Source organism: Spermophilus citellus (genome assembly GCF_964194105.1).
Source record: "Spermophilus citellus genome assembly, chromosome: 17".
NCBI classification, from domain to species: Eukaryota; Metazoa; Chordata; class Mammalia; order Rodentia; family Sciuridae; genus Spermophilus; species Spermophilus citellus.
Genome location: NC_138199.1, coordinates 39,323,674 through 39,338,249, shown reverse-complemented (window position 1 = coordinate 39,338,249; position 14,576 = coordinate 39,323,674). Strand labels below are relative to the sequence as shown.

The 14,576-nt window shown below is 35.2% G+C and overlaps 1 protein-coding gene and 1 pseudogene across 4 annotated transcripts in view; one reads left to right on the top strand and one right to left on the bottom strand.

The window, feature by feature from the left end:
• USP32 (ubiquitin specific peptidase 32) overlaps window positions 1–14,576 on the top strand; it is a 174,166-nt gene that overhangs the window by 13,300 nt on the left and 146,290 nt on the right. The gene's annotated exons all lie outside the window — the stretch shown is intronic.
• LOC308635480 (large ribosomal subunit protein uL22m-like) lies at window positions 6,564–13,008 on the bottom strand (annotated as a pseudogene). Its single transcript has 3 exons — window positions 12,827–13,008; window positions 6,782–7,115; window positions 6,564–6,750 (listed from the first exon to the last, which is right to left on the bottom strand). The product of its transcript is annotated as a large ribosomal subunit protein uL22m-like (transcript).

Below are 14,576 nucleotides of genomic sequence, written 5' to 3'. Positions count from 1 at the left end.
CACGCATGCCAGGCGAGCGCGCTACCGCTTGAGCCACATCCCCAGCCCTGGCCTGTATCTTTCCCTTGAACTATCAGGCCAGATTTTTTTCTTTTAATATTTTTTTAGTTGGACACAATATCTTTAATTATTTTTATGTGGTACAGGGGATTGAACCCAGTCTTTTTGGTTATACATGACAGAGAATGTATTTTTTTAAAAAAATAGTTTTAATTAGTTAACATGACAGTAGAATGCACTTTGATGCATCATCTATAATGGAGTATAATTTCTCGTTCTTCTGGTTACATATGTTGTAGAATCCCACCAGTTGTATAGTTATATACGTACGTAGGGTAATAATGTCTGATTCTTTCTACTATCCTTCCTCCCCCTAGCAGAATGTATTTTGACATATCATACATACATGGAGTACATATAACTTCTCATTTTTGTAGTTGTACATAATGTGGAGATACACTGGTCATGTATTCATATATGAATGTATGAAAGTTATTCTGTCATTCTACTGTCTTTTCTATTTTCCAATTCTCATTCCTTTTCTCTTCTCCCTACTCTCCCTCTTCTCCCTACTCCTCCCATTGTGAGTCAGCATCCACATATCAGAGAGAACATTAGGCCTTTGGTTTTTTGGGATTGGCTTAACATTTCACTTAACAAGATAGTCTCCAATTCCATTCATTACCAGCAAATTGTATAATTTCATTCCTCTTCATGACTTATACTCTATCGTATATATTTACTACCTGACCAGGTCTTTTATATTAAAAAATAAAGATATTGAACACAATATCTTTATTTTGTTTATTTTTATGTGGTGCTGAGGATCAAACCCAGGGCCCAGCATGTGTGAGGTGAGCATTCTGCTGCTGAGCCATGACCCCAGCCCCCTGATCAGATCTTTATAATCAAAACTAAGCCCAGGAATTGAGCTGTATTAGAAGCTTTCCCTAACACTGCCCTTATTCTTCCTCCTCTGTTTTGCTATAAAGAACTTTGTAGTAGTCATCCCAATACATTACAGCTGCTAGTTTGTCTGTCTTTATTTTTTTGATGGATTTCAAAATAAGGATTAAGGGGCTTAGAGGTGACTGGCAGGGGCTTATTAAAGTGTTAATTGAGATTGTAGAACTTCTCCCTGTTGCCTGCCTACTGAGAACAGCCCTCTGATCCATGGGAAGAAATGTTGACTGAAAGAAGGGATAACTTGGTGCTCTATGAATAAAGAAAGCTGACAGAAAAAAGCTAGTAATGATAATCTATTAAGTTGTAGATTTTTTGGGGGGGGGTTGTACCGGGGATTGAACTCAAGGGCACCCAACCACTGAGCCACATCCCCAGCTCTATTTTGTATTTTATTTAGAGACAGATTCTCTGAGTTGTTGCTTAGTGTCTCGCTTTTGCTGAGGCTGGCTTTGAACTCAAGATCCTCCTGCCTCAGCCTCTGAAGCTGCTGTGATTATAGGCATGTGCCACTGTGCCTGGCTAAGTTGTAGTTTCAATAGAATAAATCATTGTTTGACTGATGTTGTTTATGTAAATAGTCAAATATTCCAGAAATATCAACATTTATTATTAAGGCATTATAAATAATGCTTCCTAGTCCTAAATTAAAGTTATTTGAACCCATGAAGCACTCAGTAGTAAATATAAAAGAAAGAAGAAGACCTTTTATGTAAAGGCTAGATTTTTTTTTGAACCCAGGAATGTTCTACCACTGAGCTATGTCCCTAGCCCTCGGTTTCTTATTTTTATTTATTTTTGATACTGAGGATTGAACCCTTTGGTGCTTAATCATTGAGCCACAACCCCAGTCTCTTTGTTTTATTTTGAGACACAGTCTCACTAAATTGCTGAGGCTCGCTTTGAACTTGCGATCTTCCTGTCTCAGCTTCCTGAGTTGCTGGGATTACAGGCGTGTGCTACTGAATGTGGCCGTTTTTTATTATGAGCCAGGTTCTTGATAAATTACTGAAGCTGGCCTTGATTTGACATCCTCAGCCTCCTGAGTCACTGAGATTACAAGTGTGGGCCATCTTGCCTGGCTCGGAACTAGTAGATTTCTGATTTGGGTATAATTAGCACCTTTGTTTAAATTTGGGTGGCCACTTTTTACAGGTTAACCTTGGTGTGATGATTCTTAGGTATGTCTTTGAACAGCGAGTACTCAGTGTAAATAGGGGACTTGGGAAAGTCATGTAAAAATTCTATGCATTTTGGCACCTTTTTTTTCACCATGTAATTTAATTTGATACATATTCCTTTTTTTTTTTTAAATTTAAAAGAGGGTCTTAGTGTTGTGCTCAGTCTGGCTTTAAATTTAAAATCCTCCTGTCTCAGCCTCCCTACTATCGGAACTACCAATGTGCACTACACCAGTTGTCCCTACTTAAAAATTTTAACCTCTTCTCCACAGTAAGCATCCTATGGGGATAATTGGTTTGCTCTTGTCATATTTCTGTCACTTCTATTATCTGGGATGACTTTTTTCTCCCCTCACATCTATTCTGATAATTGTATATAATTGTATACAAGGTGTTGACAAGACAAGATGAAGTTAGATTGTAAAGATTTATTCTCATTTGATTCTGTCTATTCTGGTCTTTGCCAAAATCTTAACTTCCTTTGCTAGCCTTTGTGGTGCATGCCTGTAATCCCAGGTACTTGAGAAGAAGCTAAGGCAGGAGGATCACAAGTTTGAAACCTCCAATTTTGTCTCAAAAATTAAAAAGGATTGGGGTTGTGGATCAGTGGTAGAATGTTTCCAGTGCCACAAAACAAAAATCCTGCTGTCTTCTCAGGAATTTTTGAAGTATTACCTAGCACTTATTTATCTCCTCTGAAATCTTGTGACTCTTAATTTACATCCTTTATATTTGAGTATTTTTCATACACATGATATTGTTTCCTGTGTAATGGTTTACTACCCCACTAGATTGAGATCTGCTTGTGGGTGAAACTTTTTTTTTTTTTTAACTTTGCACTGTTTTAAGTACTCCTTAGGTATTCACCATGCGCTTGATGATTGAGAAAACCATATGGTTATAGTCATTGGTTTATATAATTGTGATAGGTTGCTTTAAAAAAATTCATAGTTCTTTCTTAAATAAGAATTTAAGAAATTTTTCTTTTTGGGGCTGGTATTGTGGCTCAGTGGTAGAGCCTAGCATGGGCGGGACCCGGGTTCGATCCTCATCACAACGTAAAAATAAAGGCTTTCATTGTGTTGTGTCCATTTACACCTAAAAAACAATAAATATTTTTTAAAAGAGAAATTTTTTTAAATTACACCCTTTTACTTTCATTTCCATGTCTTCTAAATGTCAGATAACATTGGTTCATATCTCCAGCTTCCAATTTGTAAGTATAGAATGTGACTGCAGGTTACATTTATAGATCTTAGAGAACTGCACTGCATGACAATTCTTTTTGTGATAGAATAATTTATTAGAAGAGAAGACAGTTGTAGGTTGCTTTGGAATTTAGAAGACTTGCTTGCCTCATGTATTTGTGTCACTTTGAGGATTTGAAAACATACCCCAAATGTCTACTCTTTACCAGTGCCTCTTGTGTTCCTGGCTGTGGTAAGCTAAACTGAAAGAGTAGACTTTACTGTTTATCTTAGTGTCTTGAGTCCCTCTGTCTGGAGTATGGTAATTATTTATGCATTTTCCTATGGAAGTGAAAATAGTTGCGGGTGGATTTTTTAGCTCTTCAAAGTTTTCATATTTACTAAGTCTTCACAATTATCCTTTAAGAGTTAAGAAACCCTACTGTTTTTCTTAATTTATGTAGGGGCTAATTTGACAATACATTGTTGTAAAATATTCTCTAAAAATTAGTATATATTTTTTGAAAGTATTTTAACATACTAACACATAAATACGCATTTTTTATGTATGTTATGTATCCCGAGAGAAGCAGTATTGTATTTTCAACTATGTCATTTTTTTTTTTAACCACTAAATTGCCTACGTTGAACTCCTAGTCTCAACTGATCTTCCTGCTTTAACCTCCTGAGTAGCTAGGACTACAAGTGCATGCCACCACACCTGGCTCAACTACATCTTTAAAATTAATTATTATTATTATGGGTACTGAGGATTGAACTCAGGGTACTTTACCACTGAGCTACATCCCCAGACCTTTTAATTTTTTTATTTAGAGACAGGATCTTGCTGAGTTGCTAAGTGCCTCTCTAGGTTGCTGAGGCTGGCTTTGAACTCCTGATCTTCCTGTCTCAGCCTCCCTAGCCACTGGGATAACAGGCGCTTGGCTGAAAAAATACTTTTTGAATGAAAAATGTACATATTTATGAGGTTTAGTGTGATCTCTGTCTCCCTTTCTCTCCTTTTCTTCTTTGTGAGTGCACTACCACTGAACCACATCTCAGCCCCAATATGATATTTCAGTATATATGTTTTCATGTGAACTGATCAGATCAGTAATGATTATTTCCTTATCGTTACTTTGTGTTTTGAGCCTCTTCATGTTTTTTAAGATAATTAAGATACTTCTGGATTATTTCATTTGAATTTTTTTGGGAGATGCCAGGGATTGAACTCAGGGATGTTTAATCACTAAGCCACATCCCTAGCCATTTTTTTGTGTTTTTATTTAGAGACAGGGTCTCACTGAGTTGCTTAGGGCCTTGATAAATTGCTAAGGCTGGCATTGAACTCACAATCCTCATTATTTGAATTTTTGTTGAATTTTCCCAAACTCGGGTATACACATTTTTTTTATGGTTTACTAATCCATTTTATTATTTTGGTAAAATATGCATAACATGAAAGTTATCATTTAAGGGTTTTTAAGTGTATAATTAGTGTTCTTAAGTATATTCATGATCTCATACAACCTTCACCACTGTTTGTTTCCAGAACTTGTTCCTCATCCCAAACAAACTCGCTACCCATTAAACAATAACTCCTCATTCCCCTTTTGCCTAGACCCTGGTAACCTCTGCTGTACTTTCTGTCTCTGAATTTGCCTGTGTAGGTACTAAATTAAATAGAATCATATATTAATCCTTTCATGCCTTATTTCACTTAGGTTAATGTTTTCAGGGTTCATCCATGTTGTAGCATGTAGCTGAATTTCATTCCTTTTTCTAGCTGAATGCTGTGTATATACCGCATCTTGTTTATACATTCATTTATTGATGGGACATGTGAGTTATTTCCACCTTTTGGCTATTGTGAGATATTAACATTGGTATACAGATATTCTTTTGAGTCTCTATTTTCAATTCCCCCATCCCTGTACTGGTATTGAATCCAGAGGCACTTTGACACCGAGTTTCATCCCCAGGTTTTTATTTTTAGACAGGCTTTCATTAAGTTGCTGAGACTGACCTTGAACCTGCAATTCTCCTTCCTCGGCCTCCTTAGTACTTAGGATTTATAAGTGTGTACCACTGGAGCTGGCTCTACTTTCAGTTCTTTTGGCTCTCTACATAGGGATGAAATTGCAGGGTCATATGGTTATAAGTTGTATGTTTAAATTTTTTAAGGAACTGCTAAACTTGTTTCCACCCCAACTGTAACATTTTATATTCCCACCAGCAATGCACAAGAGCTCTATCTTCTCTATATCCTATTCAGTTTTTGTTATCTTTTTAAATTAGTAGACATCCTAGGGAGTGTGACTTAGTATCATTATGGTTTTGATTTGTAGTTCCTTAATGACTGATGATGTTGAGCATCTTTTCATGTACATATTGGTCATTGGTGTATATTTGGAGAAATGTCTATTTAAGCTCTTTACTCATTTTTTAATTGGATCATTTGTTTTTAATTGTTGACTTATAGGAGTTTTTATTCTGGATATTAATCCCTTATTAGAAATATGATTTGCAAATATTTTCTCCCATTCTATGAGTTACCTTTTATGTTCTTGAAAATACCTTTTGGTCAAATGTTTTAAATTTTGATGAAGTCAGTTATGTAGTTTTGAATTTAAATAATGTTATAGATTGTGCAGAGATTATAACCAATTACAAAGCATTGGTAGATTGACTTCACAACTGCAGAAAAATAGCATAAAAGGAGCCTTAGTCCTTACACCTGTACCTTCCAAAATGAAGAATCTGTTGGAAATATCTGAGTAATTTACAGTATGTGGGTAAATTAAAGCAAATGATACTGGTAAAAAAGCAGTGATGCCTGTGAAAAAGCATAGGAGAGCCAACTTTATTTCAAATCTTACCTGGAGTAAAAAAAAAAAAAATCAGGATTTTCATTAGGGAATGTCAGAAAGTGTTTGCCTTTATTACTGACTACATGTACACATATTGATCTTATTACTGAATACCAAAAAAAAAAAAAAAAAAAGAAGTAGTAGTAGTAGTACTTTGTGTGTGTGTGTGTGTGTGTGTTTTGCCTTTAAAGTTTCTTTGCTCTCTTTCCTCTCCCCTAACCTTTCTCAGTACTGGGGGATTGAACCCAGTGATGGGTGCTCTACCAGCGAGCCACATCCCTAGCCCTTTTTAAAAATTTTAATTTTGAGACAGGGTCTGGCTAAGTTGCTCAGGCTGTACTCAAACTAGTGATCCTCCTGCCTCAGCCTCCTGAGTAGCTGGGATAAGCATGAATGATGGTCTGGCTGCAGAGGTCCTGAATATACTCCGTGGTGTGAGTGACTGTTGTCTTTGGTTCCTCAGGTGAATGTTGGGATCCTTCCACCAACTTGGTAAAATGATGACAATAAACTTTCTCCATGATTCCAAGTGACTTCCGCCTGTGGTTGCTAGTGGATGTGTTTCAGGCACTAGCTTCACCCTAAGGTAGACTCAGCTGTCCATAAAATGGATCTGAGTTCCACATTGTGGTTGGTCTCTTACTGCCATATTTTGTGCTTCTAAAAGACCTGTTTAATTTTTTGTTCCCCTCCTTTTTGTGTCACTGAATTCCATTTGAGCCAAAGCCTGGTCAGTGGACATTCCTCACATTAATTTTGCCTTTTTTTTTTTAACTTTGTTTTTGTGGTAGATTTTTGTTGGTCTTTGAAGTTTGCCAGGCAGTTGTGGAGGGTAAACAATTTTATTCTTCTTCTCCCATATCCCAGAAATCTCAAGTGAAACCCTTGTGTGAACATATGATTGGGGTAACACACTGTCAGGTGAAAAGAAGTGGTTTCAGAGGTTTCAGTCCATGGTTGGTTGGCCTCATTTCTTTGAGTCTAAGGGGAGGCAGAACATCATGGTGGAAGGGCCTGAGGAAAGTTTCTCAGTTCATGGCAACCAGGAATCAGAACAGTGCTTTATTTGTATGAATTCTTAAATTTTACCTTTGTTAACTCAATTGTCTTCGGTGGTTAAACTGACATTTGTCTAGAATACTGTAAATTTCCAGAATTCAAGTGTTTATTAAAAATCTATCCAGAGGGCTGGGGTTGTGGCTCAGTGGCAGAGCCTTTGCCTCACACATGTGAGGCTTTGGGTTCGAGCCTCTCCACACCACATAAAAGTGAATAAACAAAGAAATTGTGTCCATGTATAACACAAAATTTTTTTAAGAAAATTGATATATCAAGAATAGTAGCTGAGGCGGGCTTTGAACTCATGATCCTCCAGCCTCAGGCTCCTGAGCCGCTGGGATTGCAGGCATGCACCATTGTGCCCAGCTCTCCTTTTTCTTTTTTAATATAGAAGAGCTAAGGAGATTCTACTGATAAGGCCAAAAAAAAAGTTTTTTTTAATTTAAGGGGGAGTACCAGGGATTGAACCCAGAGGCACTTGGCCATTGAGCTACATACCCAGCTCTTTATTGTAGTTTATTTAGAGACAAGATCTCACTGAGTTGCTTAGTGCCTCACCATTGCTGAGGCTGGCTTTGAGCTCGCAATCCTCCAGTCTCAGCCTCCAGATCCGCCCGGATTGCAGGCATGCTCTTCCGCTCCTGGCAGTACTTATCTTTTCTTGTTGTGTAACTAATAATTTGGATTGAGCATCTTTTCTATGTCTTGGTGAATTGTAGTATCTCGCTAAGTTTGGCTCAGTTTCCAAGTTTTCTTGGGCTGGGGATGTGGCTCAAGCGGTAGCACGCTCGCCTGGCATGCGTGCGGCCCGGGTTCGATCCTCAGCACCACATACCAACAAAGATGTTGTGTCTGCCGAGAACTAGAAATAAATATTGAAAATTCTCTCTCTCTCTCTCTCTCTCTCTCTCTCTCTCTCCCCCCTCTCTCTCTCTTAAAAAAAAAAGTTTTCTTTTTTTGTGCTGTCAATGTTGTGAAATACCTGAGAGAGCCCCTTTAATTTTTTTTTTTTTTGAGAGAGAGAGAGAGAGAGAGAGAATTTTTAAAAAATATTTATTTTTTAGTTTTCGGCGGACACAACGTCTTTGTATGTGGTGCTGAGCATCGAACCCGGGCTCGCACGCATGCCAGGCGAGCGTGCTACCACTTGAGCCACATCCCCAGCCCACGAGAGTCCCTTTAATTTAAATTTGTTTTTGTGAGCATCACCTCCTCTGGTCATCATCTTTCTCTTTATTACCTTCATCTTCTTGCCACAATCTTTTTAATTTTTTTAATTTAATTTTTTCTTTTTAGATATACATGACAATAGAGTATATTTTGACATACATATATGCAATATAACTTATTCTAATTAGGATCCCATTCTTGTTGTACATGATGCAGAGTTTCACTGGTAGTGTATTCATATGTGAATATAAGAAAGTTATGTTCTATTCATTCTACTGTCTTTCCTATTCTCATCCCTCCTCCCTTCCATTCATTCCCCTTTGTCTAATCTAACGAGCTTCTATTCTCCCTTCCTCCCTCGCTTATTGTGTGTTAGCATCCTCATATCAGAGAGAACATTTCGGCCTTTGTCTTTTTTGGGGGGATTGGCTTATTTCACTTATCGTGATAGTCTCCAGTTCCATTCATTTACTGGCAAATGCCATAATTCCATTCTTCTTTATGGCTGAGTAATATTCCATTGTATATATACTACATTTTCTTTACCTATTTATTCATCTGTTGAAGGGCACCTAGTTTGGTTCCATAGCTTAGCTATTTGTGGATTGAGCTGCTATAAACATTGATTTTTTTTGCTACAGTCTTGTTGAGAAGTCCACCTTTAGTAAGGTCTAGCTCTATATCAACAATTCAGCATTCTCATAGTCTGTTGTTTTCTTCTAAATCTCTCTTCATGTTTAGTCCAGATATAGCATTATCACTTTTTTTTTTTTTTTTAATTTTTTTTTAGTTGTAGATGGACATGTACCTCTATTTTTTATTTATCTTTATGTGGTGCTGAGGTTAGAACCTAGGGCCTCACACATGCAAGGCAAGCACTCTACTACTGAGTGCTCTACCCAAGTCCCACATTATCACTTTTCTTTGTTGCATTTTCATCTTTGTTGGGCTGTTCCCTTGTTTGATTATCAATTTTCATGAAATATTTTGTGGACTTACTGCACAACTACTCTGGATGAACTAAATAGCAGATACATAATGATCAATCATGTACAGTTTTGAAAGAAGTGATTTGGTCAGTTAAGATGATATGCTTCATAGATTGAAGAACTAGCAGAGAAATTTGTTCTTCACAAAGCTTTTACAGTTAATATATTGTGATGACTGAAATTTGAACTGTGTTTTGGGGGGACTTGTGCTAATTTAACTGTGGGAACTGTAATTCATGCCTACTGTAACCATGCAAGGAGGACATTAGTACACATTTATACATTAGTATGTCTAAATGTGAAACATATACCTTGACAAAGACATTTGAGGAATGTGTGTGATTGGTAGGGAAAAGGATAGGAGGCTTTGCTATATAACCTCAATTTTTTTTTTTGTAATCTCATTTTTTCTTCCTTCTTACAATTGTACAGGCTTCCTGTCTTATGTGGTTTATTTTCTGTGGTTAGATTTTTAGTATTAGGTACTTTTTATTTCTTGGAGAACTGATTAGCAAAGATATTAATAATTTTTTTCCCAAATGATTTATGACTATTTATTATATAATGTTTATAGTTTTGAAAGAATTATGAATAACCTAAGTGTCCATTAGTAGAGGATTAGTAAATAAATGTTTTATCTATACAATGAATATCGTACCCATTAAAGCTTATAGGAAATATTTTATGTATTTTATTTTTGTAAATAATGTATGTAAAGAAAACAAATTGGATATATGTTTTGCAAACATTAGCTGTGTGGTACAGCTGAAGGTAGTTTTTATTATTATATCTTTTTTCTAATGAATTTAAATTGTTTTTCAAAGACTCTCTTATTGCAAAATAAAATCAGAAGTAAAAAAAGAACTTTCATCTTTTAGGCCTTTTTTTCATGAATAACCAATGTTTCACATGTGATGTAATAAGTAGTTTTTTCTTTATGTTGGTATTTCATTGGAATTTGAAGTATCCTTTTAATTTAAAAATTTTTGTGATATGCCTTTTTTAGGTTAGTAGTTTTCAGATTAATGGGTAAAATGCTTTTTGTGCTTTATAGCCAGTTGCTTCATGAAAATCAAATGGTGTTTGTGATGTTTCCAATAGTTTCTTTTAAATTATTTCCTTTATTGTTTCACAACTTTTTGAAGTATTTTGGGAACCAGAAAAATTGCTGTTTGGTAATGTCACTGAAAGTATATTGATGCAGAGTATGATAAGAAAAGAGGTCTTGGCCTTTTATTCAGTTAATTATAATTAATTATAGTACACTAATTATATTTTAAAATAAAATTAAAATCTGTTTTTAAAAAGTGTAAAATTCTTTCCAACGTCAAAGTTTTATGAAGAATTTTAAGATAAATTTTGAGTTTATCCTTCAGGTAATCATCTAGTAAAGATGTGAAAAATATTTTGTTCATCTGTATTCTATAAAGAAGTTAAAGGCAGATTATTTTAAAACTTGAAGTAGAAAAAATGAAATTTCATGAGAAATCATATTTTCCTTTAAGAAAGCTCTTCTTTTCTGTGTATATTAGTTTCTTTTCTCTTTAAAAATTATTATTAAATTTTATTAAAAATTTTATAAAAAATTAAACATTTTAAAATTAAATATTTATTAAAGGTCTTCACTGTTCTAGGTTCTGTACTGAGAAAGAATGTTACTTTCTAGGTAGTATCCAAATAGGGAGCAAGTGTTGTAAGCAAAGGCAAACAGGAATATAAACTACCAACCAATCGCACTTTCGTAAAACTTACTTAAAAATTTTAAAAGCTATATAAAAGTATTGCTTAGAGATTGGAAAATAATGGAAGAAAATTCCGCTTAATTCTGTCAGCTAACAGTTAATTATTTGAGTTAACTTTTTTCAAGTTAATATTTTCTAATTGTTTTAATCATTATGTACATGCAATTTTGTATCTTGTATTTCTGAGATGTATGTATATATACATTTATTTATATTTTTATGTGGTGCTGAGAATCGAACCAGTGCCTAAATTGTGCTAGGCAAGAGCTCTACCACTGAGCCACAACCCCAGTCCCGAGATGTGTATGTGTGCGTGTGTGTGTGTGTGTGTGTGTGTATATATATATATATATATATATATATATATATATTAATTTTTTAGGTGTAGATGGACACAACACAATGCCTTCATTTTTATGTGGTGCTGAGGATCGAACCTGAGTCCTGCTTGTGCTAGGCAAATGCTCTACCACTGAGCCACAAACCCAGCCCCAAGATGTATATTTTTAATCAGTGTTATATATGCCTATAGTTTAAAGTGTTAAATAGTTTGAACAAGATTTGTTAAATGAGAAGCAGTTCTCTTAACCTTCCTTGGTATTTTCTCCTTCCCTGAAACCACATTATATTCTGTTAGTTCATCTTTGGTATTTGGTATTGATTTTTTTAAAAAAACTTCATATACACATATATTTTTAGTTGTTGATGGACCTTTATTTTATTCATTTATTTGTATGTGGTGCTGAGAATCGAACCCAGTGACTCACACATGCAGGCAAGTACTCATCCACTGAGCCACAACCCCAGCCCTGGTATTGATTTTTTTTTTTTCAGATTTACACATTATCTATTGACTTCCCATTTCCTTTAAAAAATTTTTTTTTTAAGTTATAGATGGACACAATACCTTTATTTTGTTTATTTATTTATTTTTATGTGGTGCTGAAAATCGAACCCTGTGCCCCACGCGTGCCAGGCAAGCATTCCACCACTGAGCTACAACCCCAGCCCAACTTCCCTTTTCTGAGCATGAGAATTTGGTCTTTGTTCCTCTCTCCCCCATAGCCACTTCCCTCTCTCCTGTCCTTATTACTTGTTATAACCATAGTTATATGTTAATGTTAGATAAATATTCAATGTTTATCTTATCATGACCCTGTTTATATGATCTTCAGCTGAGTTATGTAATAGGCTGTGATAACTTTTCTAGCACAACCTTTGTTTCCCTGGAGCCAATAATTGTGGTTTTGTTTTTGCTTCATATTCTAAGTAGTTGTCCCTTATTTAGTAGTAGCCTTGGGAAATTGATTTTTGGTGAATTGTTGCAGAGGAAACCCTGTGTCCTGAAGCTATTCCTGCATTGTCCCCCATGCTTCTCCAAGTTATAACTTTGAGTCTTTCAGAAAAGACAGCCTCATGACATCCTTATTACATATATAGACATGATTACTGACCTAAGGATGAGATTCTTTATATATATATATGTATATATATATGTATATATATATATATACATATATATATATATATTTTTTTTCTCTTTCCTTTGGGAATATACATTGGCTTTGGGTACACTTCAACTCGTGAGGGCAGCTTCTTCACTTAAGTATCTTTGCCCCATAAGTCAAGTGAGAGCACCTTGGCTATGACTGCTGCGCCTGGTACTTTTTGAGGGTGGAGAGTGAGGCACATGTTACTTTACCAAGATTCCTGTCAAGACTACCAGATGTTGGCAGTTTCTTCTTCTGATGTCTCCTGTGGCTGGCCATCTCACTGGTTTCAAACTGAATGGTTACTGTGTGAACCTGACTCATATTTATGTTCTGGGGAACTCCTTCACCATTCATCCTGGGAATTCTCTACTAGATCTTTTGTTACTTGGATTCCAGATGTTCTGCTTTCTAAATTTTGTCTCAGTTTGAAACATGACTTCCTCTTGGAACTTTCTGAGATTATGAGGTAATGTATTTGAGACTCATAAGTTTGACAATATTTTAAACCTATCCACATACTTGAGTTAAAATTCTAAGTTAGAAATGATTTTTCTTCAGAATCTGTAAAGATACCACCTCAGTTTTAGCCTAGCTTCCCAAGTAGTTGAGATACCCAGTGCCATTCTAATTTTAGAACCATGGTAATTGTTTCTGTCTACAGAAGTTGATTGGATCTTTATTCTGAAATTCCACCTTTTATATGATTCTGTTTTCACCTGTTTGTTAAAATGAGTTATTTTAGTCTGAAGACTAGTCTTCTTCAGTTCTAGGAAATTTTCTTTAATATAATAATTTCAGAGCTAATTTTTTCTCTTATAGTTTTGTCTGAAACTTCTTATGTTGGACCTCTGAAGGAATCTTCTGATTTTCTTCTGGGGCTGAAGATAAAACCAGGAGCCTCATGCATGCTAAGCTTGTGGTCTTCAAATAATTTGACATTCGTATCTGAGTGTTGACTTTACTAAACATTTGTCAACATTTGGTAGTATGATTTGCAAAAATTTTCTTTGCCAATTGAATAATCTAAAAATGACAGTTTTTTAATTTGTATTTTTTTGGATAGTGTCAAGGTAGAGAACCTTTCTCCACATTTTTGCTAGTTGTATTTCCTCATCCTTGTAAATTTTTTTTTGTTCTTTGTTTCTTATCATCACTATTAGATCTGAAAATTGTTCTTTAAAATCAATTTGTAGTTGGGCATAGTAGTACATGTCTGTAATCCCAGTTACTTGGGAGGCAGAGGCACAAGAATTGCAAGTTTAAGGACAGCTTCAGAAACTTAGTGAGACTTTTTCTCAAAATCAAAAATTAGAAGGGCCAAGGATGTGACTCAGTGGTAGAGCACCCCTGGGCTCAATAGCACAAAATGAAAAAAAAAAAATCAGTTTGTAGAACACTTTAGAATAAATACCTTAAATGTTAACCACTTCGCAAATTCACTGTAAGTACTTTTCTAATTAGTTTACTATCTTGCAGCTTTTTTTGCTGTTTTGAATGTGCATGAATTAAAAATTTGTTGTCAAATCTGCTGACTATTGTGTTTTACCTCTGGTATTTTGCATTTTTACTCCAATATGTGTTTGAAAAATAATCCTAATTTAGGACTTCATATATTTAAACTTAATATTCAGCTTTTGAAAATTTACCTGAAATTTATATTGGAGTGTGGTAAAACATAGGGTCTGAATTTATGACCTTTTAAATTTGCTAAGCAGCTAATCCAATATGAGCTAGGGAATCATTTCTATTCTTAATTATACTTCTGCTCCCTTACTAGAGATAGAATCCAAGGCTGCCTGCATGCTAGGCAAGCTTCTACCACTGAACCACACCCTAGCACTCTGGTCTTTAAAAAAATAAAAAGTCTTAAAAATAATTTCTATATGCATAAAAATATCTTCTCTGTTTTAAAAATTGTTTTA